We start from the raw sequence: 16,947 nt of genomic DNA, 5'->3' as shown, positions 1-16,947 counted from the left end.
TGTATAGCTACCAAATTTGCAATTGTAACCGTCCAGGTGTCAATATTATACCTGAGCGGAGGGCTGACATAAAAAGGGGCTCAGTGCTGTCAAAAGTAGGGGTTGCTGAGAACAAGGCGGGAGCACTGGTGTGGAGGTTCCCGCACAGCGCTCACTACGTTCCGTGATTTCAGGCTGCGTCCCTCCGGGATCGTGTATTGCACGGGAGCCCGTATCCATGCAGCAGCGGTGTTCGCGGATATCCGCAAGCTGCTGGAGCCAACATACAAGGATCGACTTGCCTACAGCATTGCGGTGAGTCTGTTGACTGCGGGCGCGATGGAAACGCGTGGAACTCGTTGCGCGCGAGTCAGCAGCTTTCGGGTCAGCAGCCGAGCGCTATAACCACTAAACCACCGCGGTGGCGTGGCGCTAAGATGTAGGGAAGGAAAGAAAGATTTGCGAACTTGTGAATTGTCAGCTAAATTAGGGAACTTCGTTCAATCTAATGAATGCTGATGTTATTATAGGCGTGTTTTAATGCCCCGCCCTGTCTGCAGGACCAATGTACGTTGGTCCACAGGATAGAGCTCCCTCCGAGCATTGCAAAAGCTTTGTTGCTCGAAGTGAGCGCTCGTCCTGTGTTCCTAGCTCTTTCGTCCCCGTCATTTGCGCTGTTATCCTCAAGAATATTCGATTATAATGTGGCAGTATACATCTGGATGCTAGCACGGGCACAGTTCCTTCGCGCTGAGGTTCTGGAGTCTAGAGATAACAATGTCAATGAGTCGGCGGTATACTTTTATTTGAAATACCCAAAGTCCCAGCAGTACATTAGATGGTGGGAGGGGGGGGGGGGGGGGGGGGGACTGCGGGACTACCGCCTGCCGGCCATCGCTTGTCGCAGATATTTTTTCATGGCGACGTCGGCCGGTGCATGCAATTGAAGTACACCTGTCGTTCGGCTTGATCACAACCGGCATAGGGCAATTATAGGGGCCGTGATCCAAACTTTGGAAGCTTGAACGTAAGCCAAGGCCACGGCTACGAGAACATTACTGTGACTAGTGCGTGATTTAAGCTCCTACAGTCAAAGTCCAGCTCTGTGAATACTGGAAAAGAAAACATGCTGAACCCTTGCCGCTGTGAATTCTGATGGTGCGTAGAAAATATCAGCGGGGAGTGAAAGAAATGCGGCAACTTCATGTCCTGCATTCTTGGACAAAAATTTTGAATTTTGTAATATTGTAAAGTACTGGTATGGAAATAGCGACGGTAATGGTCAGTTCTTCAGACGAGTAGGGAAGTCTTTCTTTTAAAATTTTTCCATCGCCCACATCGAGCGGTTGAGACTGCCTTAAAAAACATATGGGGAATGTTTTTCACGACAGCAAAAACGTAAATAGCAACGAAGTGAAAGCGTCCGGACGTGACATCTGCAGATATATTAATTGGTATAGTGAAATATTTAAATATGTGTAAAAATGGCAGTCTTGGACTCTTTCTCGTTTAAAATGCTTTTCTCCAGAATTGCCGGATATGTGGCCGGATTCAAGACACATAATAATCGTTTATTTGCATAAGAGCGTTGGCTACGCGTTTGCTCATCAGCTTGCTGCGTACCATCGGTTATGGTGATAGGGACACCAGGAAAAAAAATTCGCAGACCGTGTTTTTCTTACTCGGAAGTTACTGGTGGCGATCCCAGCACTCAATAACGATCAAACTTAAAGAAGGTATTTAGCCATGCTATAAACGCCGACTCTATGTCATTTGTGCCGTTTTTTTTAGTCTCAAGGCACGCTTGAGGCAGTAAGCATAGTTTTACCAGAGGGGAGCAAGTCTCAGAGTTCAAGAGTAGTTTACCTTTTATGGTCTCCTATACGAAATTTTTGTAGATGTTTGTTAGGGGAAGGTCTCGGTTTGAATAATGGCATACAAGCATTTCTTTCAGCGATCCGCTTAAGGTGTACTGAATCACCGAAAAATTATGTGCGCAAGCCCCAAGTGTCCAAATTTCCTGGCAAGACATTCTATCCTGTCGCCACCACAGTTCGGAGCGGACCTGTACCTCAGCAAGCATAAGAAACTTGGGGCGCCAGCTGTGCCTGTCAGTCGCTTCTACGACCCAATGCAGGGCAAGATGAAGCTCAGCTACGATGCGGTGTGCACAGTGCCTGCCGCCGTGGCAACATCGGAGTGCATCTTGGCAGCGACCGGAGAGGGCAGCAGTGACGGCTACGAGGTGGGTTTCCAAGCAGTGTACAACACTCCAACACTATAAATACGCTGAGCAGGTGTATTTTACAATCGTTTATGAAGTGTGTTCTCGGCACGATAATTGAGCTCCATTGGACTCACCGTTTGTTGAAGCCACAGCTGCAAAAACAAATAATTGTTCTGTACACGTGCGTAGTGGAGCCAAAAATTGTTAGAACGGGACAAGCACGAGAAGTCGCCACGTTAATCAAGCGCTTTATTAATGCGAAAGCATTTCCTGTCTCATGACAGGGGAGTACTGGACCTGTCGGCAGAGCGCGTCCGCACAAACTGTCAGTCATCCCTTATGGGGGTAATAATAGTGTAGCTAATAAAATAATTATGTAATTACCATGAATCAGTAATTAAGTCGCCAAAATGAATAACTTAATGAGTAAATACTTCGACTTAGTAATTAAGTAATTTAATCGGTAATGTAATGTAACTGATGAAATGTTAATTGCTGATTAATTTAAATAAACAATTATGTTCAATTACAATGAAGTAGCTCACCAAACGACCAAGAAATCTTTAATTGATTTAATTGTCTGAATTAATAATTACTTTCATTAGTTAATTACGTCACACATTTAAAACCACCGCGGTGGCTCAATGGTTGTGGCACTCGGCTGCTGGCCCGAAAGACGCGGGTTCGATCCCGGCCGCGGCGGTCGAATTTCGATGGAGGCCAAATTCTAGAGGCCCGTGTTCTGTGCGATGTGAGTGCACGTTAAAGAACCTAAGGTGGTCGAAATTTCTGGAGCCCTTCACTACGCGTCCCTCATAGCCTCAGACTCTTTGGGATGTTAAACCCCCATAAACTAAACCAATCACAGTAATTTTGTTTGCTTTCTATACACTCTAGCAACGGGACCCACGTCTCCGGATGTCGTAGAACTGAAGTTAGACCGATAACACGGCGTAGAAACGGCAAAGGCATAAAGAAACGAACACGGATCAACATAATGGGCAGCAATAAGAGAAATGCTTTCGCATAACTACACCCAAGGAGTCTTAACCTCACTGCTGGAATTTTTAATATGGGCGCTTTTGTGTTCTGCCATAGAATTGTGCTGAAAAGTTGAACGGCGCTAGATATATGCCCCAATTTTCATTCATGAAAAGTATTCTTCACTGATTTTCCCTCAATGGGCTTCCCAAGCGTAGTTTTTTTTCCCTCTACTCTCTTGGTGGTCTGGCAAAAGCGCGTCCGCTGCCGCCGCGGTGCCTGAGTGGTTATAGCGCTCGGCTGCTGGCCCGAAAGACGCGGGTTCGATCCCGGCCGCGGCTGTCGAATTTCGATGGAGGCGTAATTCTAGAGGCCCGTGTGCTGTGCGATGTCAGTGCACGTTAAAGAACCCCAGGTGGTCTAAATTTCCGGAGCCCTTCACTACGGCGTCCCTCAAAGCCTGAGTCGCTTTGGGACGTTAAACCCCCAAAAACCATAAACCATAAAAGCGCGTCCGCAGCTTCCGGTCTCAACGTTGGCTTGGTCAAGCTGGTGCGTCGTTTGCTGTGCGTGCTTTCTCGACACCGCTGAATCTCCCACGAATCTCGCGCGCAAAATTTCAATGGTCAAGCTTCAGCCGCGGCGCCTCTTGCACTTGTCATCTTTTGCAAATTGTAGATCTGGTTTACTCGTTCAGCCAGCACCAGCGTGTTTCTACCGTGTCATCAGCTTCGCTGGAGCTGAAGATGGCAACAGTCGGCTCTCGGATGGGCGTCGACTTTCTGCCATCGCCGTTCTAATGAGCGCATATAGGCAATGGTTAGAGCGTCACACGTTGTAGCGGCTGTTCTATTTTCACGTAAAGCAAAAGTCGCCTGGTAAGATTGTGAGCGGTTATTCTCTGCTGTGTGCACACATGCGCTGGCATATAAGAACTTCCCCGAAACTGAAAACTTTCGCTGTGTCGCCGTTAGCAGGTGCGTGCACTTGCAGCATAATCACTCACCACCACTCCCAGCTGCATAACGCAAACCCTTTACCTGTTTTGTGTGATGCGCATCTGCGGTTTCCTACGCCACCGTTACAAAACTCAGCGCAGTTGCAAGTGTTTGTTGTCGCTAGCTTCTAGCACTACATATTAAAGAAGGCGGAAGACGCTTGTAGCGAAGGTAATCCACTTTTAAATGTCGATATTTGCAGGAGAAAAGCAGCCATATATTTAAATGTTACAAGGAAAGCCGCAGTCTTTTGTTTTACATTTCCTACATGCGGCATTGTACCGACCGTCCTTGCTGCCACAAAAAAAAAAACGCCCTTTACTTGTGAATGAACCCCAAGCAGTTGATGCATAGGCTTGATACGGTGTTCGAGCTGTGGGTGCACGTGTTAATATGCATGATTTGGTGGGTTCCGACGCTTAATTCGCTGCATCCCAAGGGTGGACAAAAACTGAGTGGCTTCTCCGCGGCAGAGCAAGCTATTGCTGCTTGTTGCAGCAATAAAATCTGCGTATCGAAGTTTCCGAAACTGTCGGACTTTGTAACTGTGAAAACATCTTCTGTCACAACAAATGAACATTACGCATTGTTTGAACAAGCTTATATCGCTATCAATTAAGGAAACCTGAGAAATAAAATGTTCTCACAGTAATTTTTGTACATGCTGTATATTAGAACAGCATGACACAACAACGCGCATAACATGCAGCCGTGATTCACCACCATACGAAAATAGTTCGTGGCACCTTGCACCTAGCGACAAATGCATGGCTAAGAGAGCTTTGGTAGAGTTATAAAAATGAGCGAACACGTGAACAAAATTCCAGGGGTGCACTTAGGTCTGCTTGGGTGAAGTAATGCCAAACCATTTCTGTTATTGTGCGTCTTTCCTACCTCATGCCAGTCCTCCATCTCGCCTCCGTGATCTCGCCTACACGCCTAGTGTTCCTGTATACGCAGGGAGCATATACAGGAACACTATACACACCCACGCGCGCGCACCATCTGCTGGACCAGCGCCGTACATTGCGAGGAGAGGTTTCAGTGGGTGTCGCATGATGGCGCCACGACTGCCCTTTTATTCAGTTCGTGCAGACACGCTCTGTCCGCAACTTCAGTCCACAGCTTGCGCTGACGCCATTCAGTAGCCAAGAAATGCTTTCGCATTAAAAAAAAATACCTGAACACGCTGACAGCAAAGCAGTAATTAGCGCATGCTTCTTTAAGCTCCCTTTAGTAGGTCATAGCTCGAGAGATCGAGGTTTGTAGCGTAAGTGCAGTGGCTACGATTTGCGGCTAAATTAATGGACGCTCTTTAACGCGTAACTGGTAGCGGAGTGGATTCCAAGAGAAGGTAAGCGTAGCAGGCGGCGGCAGAAGGTTAGGCGGGCGGATGAGATTAAGAAGCTGGCAGGCAAAGGGTGAATGCAGCTGGCAAAGGATATGGTTAATTGGAGAGGGATGGGAGAGGCCTTTGCCCTGCAGAGGATGTAGTAAGGCTGATGATGATGATGATGATAATGGACGCTCTTCTATACAGCAGGATTAAAAGCTTGAGACACACGGGTTTATGGGGGCTGAAAAATTTATCCGATATATTTCGCCTATCAAGCACGTGTCTATGCGCTACCATCCGACCGTCTATGCGCGATCGAAGAGTACGAAATGCACAAAGTTGGCCCATTTCAGTCAAAGACAACAAAAAGTCCAGTGCGCATCGTATGTTGAACATAAATCACCCGTAAAGCTTACTGAAATAGCGCAGAAAGGGAAAGATACAAACGACTCTCCACACTTACACATGTTTCCTCGGATTTCAATGATATTAAAACATTCGCGCACATTAAACAATATCAAAGGCGAAGCTGACACGTGCCAGGTTTCCGCACTCAGAGTATTTGGAAGAGTGCATCACTTAGCGGAGTCGTGCATCGGTACTTCACCTTTCATAAGTATAGCTGTCTTTCCGCAACATCGGACGGCGGGATTCGTCTTATCGACGGAACCAATATGGTGGGCCTAGTTCTTTGAGCGCCAAGAGATGGCGGGCGCATAAAGCTTATCTACTTGGCACCCTAAACATATTTTCTATTATCGGGTCCAGACAGCCATGTTTACTTTTCTGTACACAGTGAACGCCAATCTACCCAAAACATGCCCAGGTGGACAAAAAAATTGCTTGTCCTTTAGCGCGTTTCTTGATCGGAATTTTTTATTCGCAAATGGGATTAACTTATTCCCGTCGAGGGAGGTTTTTTGCTGGGTAATGAAAATATGCTTCCCCAGAGGACCACATTGGGTCCTCTGCTTATTTTTGTTTGTATCAGTGATATTTTTCTAGTGTTTAGCCCATCGGTGCATATTTGGTGGTTCGCCGCCGATTGTGTTTCATTTAGAGAAGTTGCTAATGGATGGTCAGGATGAACAGTACTGCGAGCAATGCTTTGAACTGGTGAGACCAATGGGGCATTCTTTTATTACTCATAAAAGTATGTAACTTCAATAACCCTGAAAAGCATACAACATAGCTACACATATTAATTAGGTTCGTTCCGTCTTGAACAAGTACAGTAGGCATAACTATAATGAGCAATCTATCATTGAACTTGCGTATAAGTAGTGTGTGCTCCTCTGCGTTTCGAAAATTGTGCTGCTTAAGACAGAACGTGAAAAATTCCCCGATTAACATTAGACTACTTTGCTATTTTTCGATAATTTAACCTAAACTCGAATATGCATGCATACTGTGGGGCCCCTATATCAAATGTAACACAAAAAAGTCTTTAAAGAACGCAGAGGACTGTTGGGATTATCTTTATTAAATAAGCAAGGACATACTCCACCCTTACTTTAATGGAAATTAACAAGATTCGACTTGAGCTTCAAAGAAAAAGTTCAGATATTTTTTTTCTCTGCTATTAGATAACAAAACTCTCTCTGGGTGCCTCATAATAACCCGTTACCTGCCAGACAAACGCGATTTTGCAACCCGTTATCCAATCACTATATTCACTATATTCGCTTTTTTTCACGCACAAAAACTGATTGGAATGAGATAACTGAACTATTTCCCCGTGAAGTCTAACCAACAAGCGCTATGTGCGTTTATTTTTATTGTTTTGTTTGTAATTTCGCTAACTTTTGCGCCGAAGCTGCTTGGGCTTAGTCCGCTGGATTTTGTAAATAATATAAATGGAACGGGATGATGAGGGATTGTTTGTCATGCCCACAGGGATGTTTTAGAGGGAGCCTCTGGGATGTAATTTAGAGCCGTTTAGTTCTTGTTGATAAACTACGTGAGTTTATTTTACTTAATTCGGAACATATAATTTTGGGTTCTGTGGACTCGAAGGAACTTTTTATCAGCCTGCTACAGTCGGGAGCATTTGAGGAAATGCCAAAATTATACTATGCAAAACTTTCAATAAAAATGTAACAAAATTGTTTTTTTTTTGGCGAAAGGAAATGGCGCAGTATCTGTCTCACACATCAGCCTACACTTGAACCGAGCCGTAAGGGAAGGGATAAAGGAGGGAGTGAAAGAAGAAAGGAAGAAGAGGTGCCGTAGTGGAGGGCTCCAGAATAATTTGGACCTCCTGGGGATCTTTAACGTGCACTGACATCGCCCAGCACACGGGCGGCTTAGCGTGTCGCCTCCATCGAAACGCGGCTGCCGCGGTCGAGTTCGAACCCGGGTACTCCGGATCAGTAGTCGAGCGCTCCAACCACTGAGCCTCCGCGGCGGGCAACCTTTAATACAGTGCACATGTTGCATTGCACAGTATCTCAATTACATATTACAGTGACGCAGAAGAATAATAATAATATCTTGTTTATTTCGGTTCATGAAATACAAAAACCGAGGACACACAGGCTAAAGTTGTTGCAAACGCCTGACAAGGGCCTGTGGTCCTGGACATTGATAATCAGCGGCAAACAGCAACAGTTTTACAAATTTTGCGCAGAAGCAACCCATAATCAAAACAGTCAAAGCCTAGGAGGCAACTTAAATGTAGAATACACTTGCATGAAGGAAAGAAGTATAAGGCATAAGAACTGAAATGTATTAGAAAACACAATGTATTAGAAAACAGCCAAACATGTATCAAACACAATGTATTAGAAAACAGTCAAATATTTCCGAGACTCACGGAGATGGGAATGGAAAAGGAACTAGGAGTAGGAGCCATTTATTCTCAATGAGTGAACAAATGGCTACAGCATTAGAAATGAAACAGTGCGTGTTACTTTGAAACTGTCAATCAAGTAGATTTCTATTTAGTGACCACGGTATATAGCTTGGCACGCTTCGTAGCTCGGAAGCGCTTGATTCATGCTAAAGCTAGCGAGTTCCGTTTAGTTTCAGTAACGCACCGTTTCCTTCAGTTTCAAACTCTCTAAATGGGCACTTCGTAAAAAAAAAGAAAAAAAAAAAAAGCGGTACTCCCTTTTTTTCCCCGGCAGGTGGCAGCATTCGCAGGAGTCGCGGAACTGACGGAGCGCTTCCGCGCTTCCCACGATGACGGGATGGGGAGATTGCCGGTCGTGGTGTACGACATCGAGCTGGACGACCACAAGAACGTCTGCAATTTCACTCTCAAGCCGCCGCTTCTCGCAGCGATAGCGGGAACGGGAAGCATCTGACCACCGGGCCTCATCCTTTTCGGAAGAAACAAACGCTTCACTGGTTAAGCGGCGGCGATGGCGCGCGTCCTCTCGACCGCCGATGTCAAGACAGGAGAGCGATGGAGGGCCAGCGCATACTGAAAACCTTGACACTTGAACGCTTTACTTCTTTCTCGCCTTTATCTGCCAGCCGCCGCTTCTATAGCCTACATGGACTAGTAGTTTAATTGCGTCGAAATTCATTGCCCAATTGTACTACAGCGTTTGTTGCTGCATGTCGCACTCTTCTTTATATTCAGCTAAAGATGCGCGAAGAGTAGTCGGGCCCAGAAATGCTTGACGGTGGTCAAAATGTACAGGCCCATATACAAGTGGAACTGCGAAATAGCAGGGTAACATTAATCGAAGCCCATACGCCCAAACAATAGAGACAGATAGGCGTGGCGGCGCCCTCTCGATGATAGAGCAAATTTCGCCAGAAGCGACGTAAAAAGTAACGTCATAAAAACGAAAGTTTTTATCATGTGTTATATCGAATTTTTGGAGCTAGCAATTCCCGCACCCTGCGCCGTCCGTCTCGTAGTTGGTGCGTTTTAGCAAACACCGGCATTTTTGGGCCCTCAGTCGAATGAACTTCCGCCAGTCCTGTCGGAAGGGCGCATTATTAAAAGAAGCAAGCCATAATAGTAGGCAAGCCATAATTGAAAATTGTTGCAGTATGGCAATAACATTATCTGGTTTCAACGAGAAACTGTCTGGAAACAGACAGCCACGCTAGTCGGAAAGGCTGGGTGCTCAAGCTACAAAGATGCCGTGATGCCGAACAAAATGTACACGCACACACACAAGCTGAAGCGCAGCGTCGACGTTCACCTGGGTGGCATCCGTGTGCTGTAACCAGGGGTCAGTATTTTATAAGGTGTCCATTTTCCGTTGTCCATTCCGCGTCCATTCGCTTCTCTCTCACTGGTCACTCAGATGTACCCGCTGCTTTCAAGTGTCTGTGAAAATTAAGCGACCTAGCCATAAGGTGGTTGGTGACTGGAGCTTACCATTGGTTGAAATTGGGTTAAACATGCAGCCAGTTATAGTGAGGTGCATCGAAGCCCACGGTCAAGAGCAGGCGACCGTACCTGACTACTGGATGCTATTGGCGGCGATATGCAGCCAATGGGGAGGTCCAGTCGCCAACCACCCAATGCCTGGGTAGCTTGCCGCTGACGCTTGGGAGTCGCTGGTGCATCTGAGAGACCACTTACGGAGAATCGAATGGATGTGAAATTGAGAACGCGAGAATAGACAGCTCATAGAATACGGTCCCAGGTTACTGCGACTGCTCAAATGACCCTCCGCAAGAAGTAAAGCGGAATTACCATAGGGACCGAAGCGAGCGCTTACAAGCTCGTGTCAACGCACAAGCTCTCCGCCTGTTCTTTTATTTTTTCCTGTCGAATGGGACAGTTTTCAGGACAGGAGCAGTAAAAAAGACTGCAGAGCACAAGCAATAAATTCGTGTTGGTTGTTGCGTTAGTCATTTATAGCGTCATGAGACGCCTGGACGACTAAACCCCAAAATGGGCAGTTTTTTTCAACCAATGTAATATTGAAAATATTGTGACAGTCAAAACTGTACGCACACCAGCCTGAGCGACACTCAAAATGCTCCCATTGTGTAGCAAAATTTGATAAGGTCAAAGTTTTGAGTTGCTTATTGAGAAGGTCGTATAGATAAAATAAGTCCCTGGGGCAGCCGAGATGCCATACTGCTTTTGGGGGAACATTGTTCTGGAGTAACATGCGCGAGTGACGTTAGCAAGTCGCTGCTCGTCCGAATGTCTGAAAAATGCTTTTCATTTCGACAGTAGGTTAGTCAGTCTTAAGATAGCGCGTTGGAAAGTTTACCTCCTGCCACAAATTCAGTATCCCAGCATGCTCGTGTGCCGCGACTCTAGGCATCGTTTGTTGCCTTCTCCGCGGACTTGCTTCGATTTCGTGGTTTTATAGGGACCTGCTCATAGCCAGGGGAATAAGTGGGAGTTGCCGCTTATCACCACCTTAACCACATGGTGCTTGCGTTGACAAAAAAAAAACATCTTAATTTGGCAAAGCTTGCTTGACCCATATTGCATGGAACCTTTCGCGTGGTCATTACTTCCCTTCACCTGTAATGTATAAGACTCCTGCTTATCTTTGAAATAAACGTTGTCTGCAGTCAGCGCTCATTGTTTACGCTTCTCATGACACATGTTAACTTTATGCACCGCTTGCTTTAGACTGGGAAACCAACAAGTCCTGGCTGCTGTTATCCTAACATTTTTTCCTGATCAATGTATCCTAAAATAGGAAGTAATGCAAGATATGATCTTGAGGTAGTGACGGAAGAATAGCGTGGATCGCTCATTTTTTAAAATCTGCTCATTCAGTTCATCCACTCACCCATTTTATCGTTTCTTCATACTGCAGCCCTATTTGGATATTTTAAGGGTAGGAGCGAAAATCATAGTGTCCAACAACAAAGAACAAAACAGTGGCAAATAGTAGAGCTAATATGAACAATACAAGCGATTAAAAAAATCCGAACTATTTAATACTGCCTAAAAAGAAAGTTAAAGGAAGAGAAGGAGATGAGTAACAAAGAATTTTATTATTCGATTACGCGTGTAAGGAAACTGCCTTTAAAAGACAGTGTTCGAACGGGTAAAATAAGGTGGGACGTTTAGGTCATTGTAAATTCTACTTTTATTTAGTTCAGCAGTAATAAGGCAGAAATTTGAGCAGATCCGGCAAGAGGAGTTATTAATAAAATGCGTAAACTTTGGCGAATCAGTTCAGCGGCTATCGGGAGTTAGGTAAAAATTTGAAGAAATCTCGCAAAAGGAGTTAATAATGGAATTCACAAACTTCATTGAATCAGTTCGTCGGAGAGCCGATAGCGGTTGCAAGCCTAGTGCTGAAAGCGCTGTGGAAGGCGGAAGTAAACGGCTTTCCTCTGAATAGCCTTCACGAATTTGATTCATGTAGCGTTGTTTATGCGGATTCCAGACATGAGAAGTGTATTCTTACAGCGGCTGGATAAGTGATTTATACCTGAATTCTTTCGTATCTCTTGGAACGGCACATATTGTGCGATGCAGGTATAATTTTTCAATGCCTTTGGGGTTGTTAAATGTATGTTTTTGGACCATGACATCCTCCGTTTTAAATGAAGGCCAAGGTTCTTACGTTCAGGATTGTATACAGAACAGGTCAGCGAAGAACAGATAAAATAAATAATTAAATACAAGTAAGGAAATACATGTGGATCGGAAGGAGAAGAAAAGGCTGGGAATTGGGAGACGCACGAAACACGGAGAATGCGCACATGTAAACGGTAGGGAATGAGCTTCCAGAAGCGAATCCGGCATTGGTAAGTACTGCATGCTTGCATATTCACAGGCGTACCGAGCTGAGATAAGCGACAGCGTGCGTGGCCACGCAGCTACCTTCGTGGAAGAATGCGGGGAGTAAATTCAAAGATGGTCCGTTGCGTTCTTCGGAAGGGCTCCGACCCTTCCAGACGCTGTTAGTCGGCGGTGATGAAAGAAAATGTACGATGCCAGATGCAGATGATGATTAAACGAGGAAATATATTCACACAAATGTACAAGCGCAAACTGAATTCCAGAAGCGGAGTCACAGAGACAGTCGAACTAACTTAAGGAGAAATTATAACTCGGAGAAAGACTCTACAAGACCTTACTTATAGACCCGAGGTTGAACCCTGGGCACTTGTAGAATTACGTGCCAAGCACGGAGCCTCTAGCTAGACTACGCAGGGCTGGTGACTAATGTCTTTGCTTGTATTTTTGAGTTTTCACAAAGAAGTTGGGGCGGTCATGTTTCGAGGCCCGTCCTAAGTATCGATAACCAATGAAGGTAGCCACAGCCTCTGAAGGTTGGTCGGAACTTCGAGCCACGGGCTTGGCTGAAGGAAAAAAAAACATAACGATAACATTCTGAACACCATCTCCACACGGGGGTCCTCCTTGTCTTTATAGCGTAATGCTCTTTTCCTTTCCCCTTTCGCCGCCGCACCTGCGCCTCTGCTCCCGAAGGATGACCAGATTTTCCAGGTAACTGGCAGGACAACTAACTTGCTGGCTCGTAGCGGAAGTGTATGGCGGAGGCCCGCAACGCTCTCGCCTCGTCAAGAATGATAGCAAAGGAAAGGGCCTTTCGCGGTACACGAGGCAGGTTCGCATATTTCCCCAGAAGTGGCATAGTGAACCACTGTCCTGATAACACTGCAGTGGACCGAGCAGCGCGGCGTGCTCACTACTACAGTTTGTTTGCGCCAGACGTGCTTTCTTTGTGTATTGGCGGATTTGCGCGCTTAACAACGCAAGCCCTCCGCCGACGCAGCGAAGCTGTCAAGCGGACACTAACTCTTGCGCCTTTGTTAATAGACACATTTAGCACACCGTGTGCCGTGTTACCGTTACTGAAGTACCGGGAGCCCTCGCGCCGTCACTGCGCATGCGCAGATCGCCTAGAGGCCGCCAGATGGCGCCAGGTACCCGGCAGCTGCGCGCAAGGTTTCCGCATCGGGACCAATCAGAGCATGGTTACTGCCGGTGGGAGAATTCCGGTACTCCGTTCACGGCAAAGGTAATACGGTACACGGTGTGCTAAAGGTGTCTAATGTTTGAGGGGGACAGGCGGGTAGGGAGCTCGGAGCTTCACTGAGAACTCTGCGCGTAGACCGGAGGCCCGCAGTGGCCTCAAGGTAAAATAATTAAAAAATGTAGGCGTTAATGAAGCGTGGCCTTGGATGTTTTCATTGTGTGTATTTTTTCTTTTAGCCAAGCCCTGTCCTCGATGTTGCGCCCAACCTTCCGGGGCTGTGGCTGCCTTGTGTTAAATTTCATTGGTTATCGAAGTTTAGGGCGGCCTCGAAATATGTCCGCCCAACTTCTTTCTTTCGAAAGCCTGTAAAATTGCAAGCAAATGCATTAATCACCAGTCTTGTCTAATCCTGTCTATTCTAGACAGAGGGTCTGTGCTTGGCACGTATTTCAACAAGTACCTAGTCTTTAACCTCCGGTCAATGCGTAAGGTGATTGAAGGAGTATGGTAAGGTGTTGTAGTGTGTTTTCTTTGTGTGAGATCAGTTGTTTAAGGCTCAGTTCAGTTCAGTTTATTTACCTTAAAGGCCCCCTTGTATCGGGGGTATTACATAAGGAGTGGGATTTTAATGAAATGAGCAAACAAAACAGCGAATATTATTTAGCACTGAAGGTGATCGGTTACATGTTCTTGAAAAGTAGAGGATGAAGCGATGTTGACGATGTCACGGGGTAGGCCGTTCCAGTCCGTTGCTGCTCGAAAGAAAAATGAAGCAGAAAAGGTGGCAGTATGCGATGGCGGCCGGGCAACTTGTAGGGGATGACTGGTGCGGTGAGATAGGCGTGCGGCAGTTGTGATATACGGTGACCGATTGAGGGAAGAATGAAATAATTTGTGATAAAGGGTGAGACTTGAAATGCGACGACGGAACGAAAGGGGCGGTAGTCCTGATAATGCTTTCAATGAAGAAATGCTGACGTCATATGAGTATGAAGAGTGGATCAATCGAGTGGCACTGTTTTGGACAGCTTCTAATGCATTAATTAAATAAGTTTGGTGCGGGCTCCATATGGCAGAGGCATATTCTAATTTTGGTCTGATGAGCGATTTATATGCGAGTAATTTTACGTGTTGAGGGGCAAGGCGGAGAGGGCGCTTGAGAAAACCAAGTGTTTTATTCGATGCTGAAATGATGTTGCCAATATGGGTGCGCCAAGATAAATCATAAGACAAGGTGACTCCTAGATACTTATAAGATGATACTGAATCAATCGAGGTGTTAGAAATTGAATATTGGAAGCGATGCGGGCTATGGCGACGAGGGAAGGATAAGAGTTTGCATTTATTAGGATTTAGGGACATGAGCCAGTTGTTACACCAATTAAGTACGCTGTTAAGATCGGTTTGAAGACAAAGTTGATCACGAGAGTTATTAATAGTGAGGTAAATAACACAGTCGTCAGCAAACATTCGAATACTACAGGAAACGTGGTAAGGTAAATCATTAATATATATTAAAAGAGTAATGGACCGAGTACAGATCCTTGCGGAACGCCCGAAGTAACCGGGAGGCTGTTAGACAGGTGGCCGTTAGCAAACACTGATTGAGAACGATTAGTGAGAAACTGCTCAATCCACTGTAGTATGTTAAGATGTAAGTTAAGCTGTGCAAGGTTTACTAGTAAACGACGGTGGGGAATTTTATCAAAAGCTTTCGCAAAATCTAGAAATATGGCATCAGTCTGTTTGTTACGGTCAAGATTAGTGTGCAAGTCGTGAAGGAACAACGCTAATTGGGTTTCACAAGAGAGGCCCTTACGAAACCAATGTTGCGAAGAATGGAAGAAATCATTTGAGTCTAAGAGATTTATAATTTGAGAGTAGATGACATGTTCCATGATTTTGCAGGGTACGCTAGTTAGTGAAATTGTGCGATAATTCATGGGGGAGTCTCTGTTACCTGATATGTGGACTGGAACGACCTTCCCCGTTTTCCAGTCATCTGGAATGATCCCTGATGAGAGCGATTGCGAAAAGATCAAAGATAAGTAGGCTGCACATGTTGATTTCACATTTTTAAGCAGTTTTGTATTAATCATGTTCATACCAGCTGATGATGAGAGTTTCATGTTATCAATTATGGAAGCGATACCATCTGTGAAGAATGTGATAGCTGACATGATGGCTTCTGTGTTGAGCGATGGTAACTGTGAAGGCATGTCAAATTGACTCGTGAAAACAGATACAAAGGCGTTATTAAATATTTCTGCGCATTCATGGTCAGTAACCGCTTCGTGCAAGTCGTTAGACAGTGTAATATCATGAGTGTGCTTAGGATTTAAAACCTGCCAGAATTGTCTAGGATTGCTGATTAGTAGCTTCGGTAAGTCAGTGTGATAAAATGAGCGCCTGGCGCTACGAACTGCAAGTAAGTATGATTTCTCAGATGCAAGGTATTTTTCCCAAGTGGCTTGATTATCAGTGTGTTTGGCTGTACGAAACAGGCGTTTCTTCTTGTTTTCTAGACGTTTGAGATGCTTAGTAAAACACGGTTTATTGCGGTTATTTTGGAAAGATACCCTAGGAATAAACATATTAGAGAGCATATTTAACTTATTTTTGAATATCAACCAGTTTTCGTGAACAGAGTGAGTGTCGAATGTGGATTGGTACTCTGAAAAAAACATGTTAAGGTCTTCAGTTATTGCACCGTAATTCCCTTTATCGTAAAGATTTATTGTTTTTCTGGATGGGTGCTTCTGAGCTGGGGTAAATGAAAATAGAGCATGTAAGATTTTATGGTCGCTGATTTCTGGAAGATAACTAATGGATGATAGGTACCAGGGCTATTGTTAGTATTAGGTCAAGGGTGTTTGCGGTTGCATGCGTGGTGCGAGTAGGTTCCGAGACTAACTGTGCGAGGTTAAAGTTTAAACAGACATCAATGAAGTTCTTGGCCTCTGTATTGCATGTTAATGAGGAAGTGCCTAAACTCTGCCAATCAATGTCCGGATAATTGAAGTCCCCGAAAAGGAGAATGCGCGCATGTGGGTATATAACAACAAGATGATTTATAGTATCATTCAGATGTCGACAGAAGTTTGGATTTGACTGCGGGGGCCTATAACAAACGCCGAGAAGTACTGTTACAGGGGGAGTGCGAATAATTAGCCATAATGATTCCATATCAGATGTGACGTGTGCAATAGAGCATGATATACCTCGGTGCATTGCAACAAGAACACCGCCCCCCCCCCCCCCCCCCCGTGAGTTTTTTCGATCGTTTCGGTAGACGTTGAATTCGGGTAAGTCAGTTAAAACTTCAGCGTCGGACACGTTACTGTTTAACCAAGTTTCAATTAGTATAAGTATATTGCTCCTGGATGACGAAATTACATTGGATATGAGTTCACGCTTTGGGAGGAAGCTGAGGATGTTAGTGAATATCACGGAAAACGAGAGAACATTTGAGGGAACATTTGAGGGTGTCGCACGCTGGCGTTTTATTGGTGTAGGGTGAAGGGACGATTG

The 16,947-nt window shown here is 45.3% G+C and overlaps 1 long non-coding RNA gene across 1 annotated transcript; it reads left to right on the top strand.

The window, feature by feature from the left end:
* The first annotated feature begins 2,082 nt into the window (after positions 1-2,082).
* LOC144106173 (uncharacterized) lies at positions 2,083-9,021 on the top strand. The gene is made up of 2 exons (XR_013308926.1): positions 2,083-2,224; positions 8,650-9,021. It is a non-coding gene; the product is annotated as an uncharacterized LOC144106173 (long non-coding RNA).
* The last annotated feature ends 7,926 nt before the right edge of the window (positions 9,022-16,947 follow it).

Source organism: Amblyomma americanum, chromosome 10 (genome assembly GCF_052857255.1).
Source record: "Amblyomma americanum isolate KBUSLIRL-KWMA chromosome 10, ASM5285725v1, whole genome shotgun sequence".
Classification (NCBI taxonomy): domain Eukaryota; kingdom Metazoa; phylum Arthropoda; class Arachnida; order Ixodida; family Ixodidae; genus Amblyomma; species Amblyomma americanum.
This window is presented reverse-complemented; position numbering and strand designations above follow the sequence as displayed.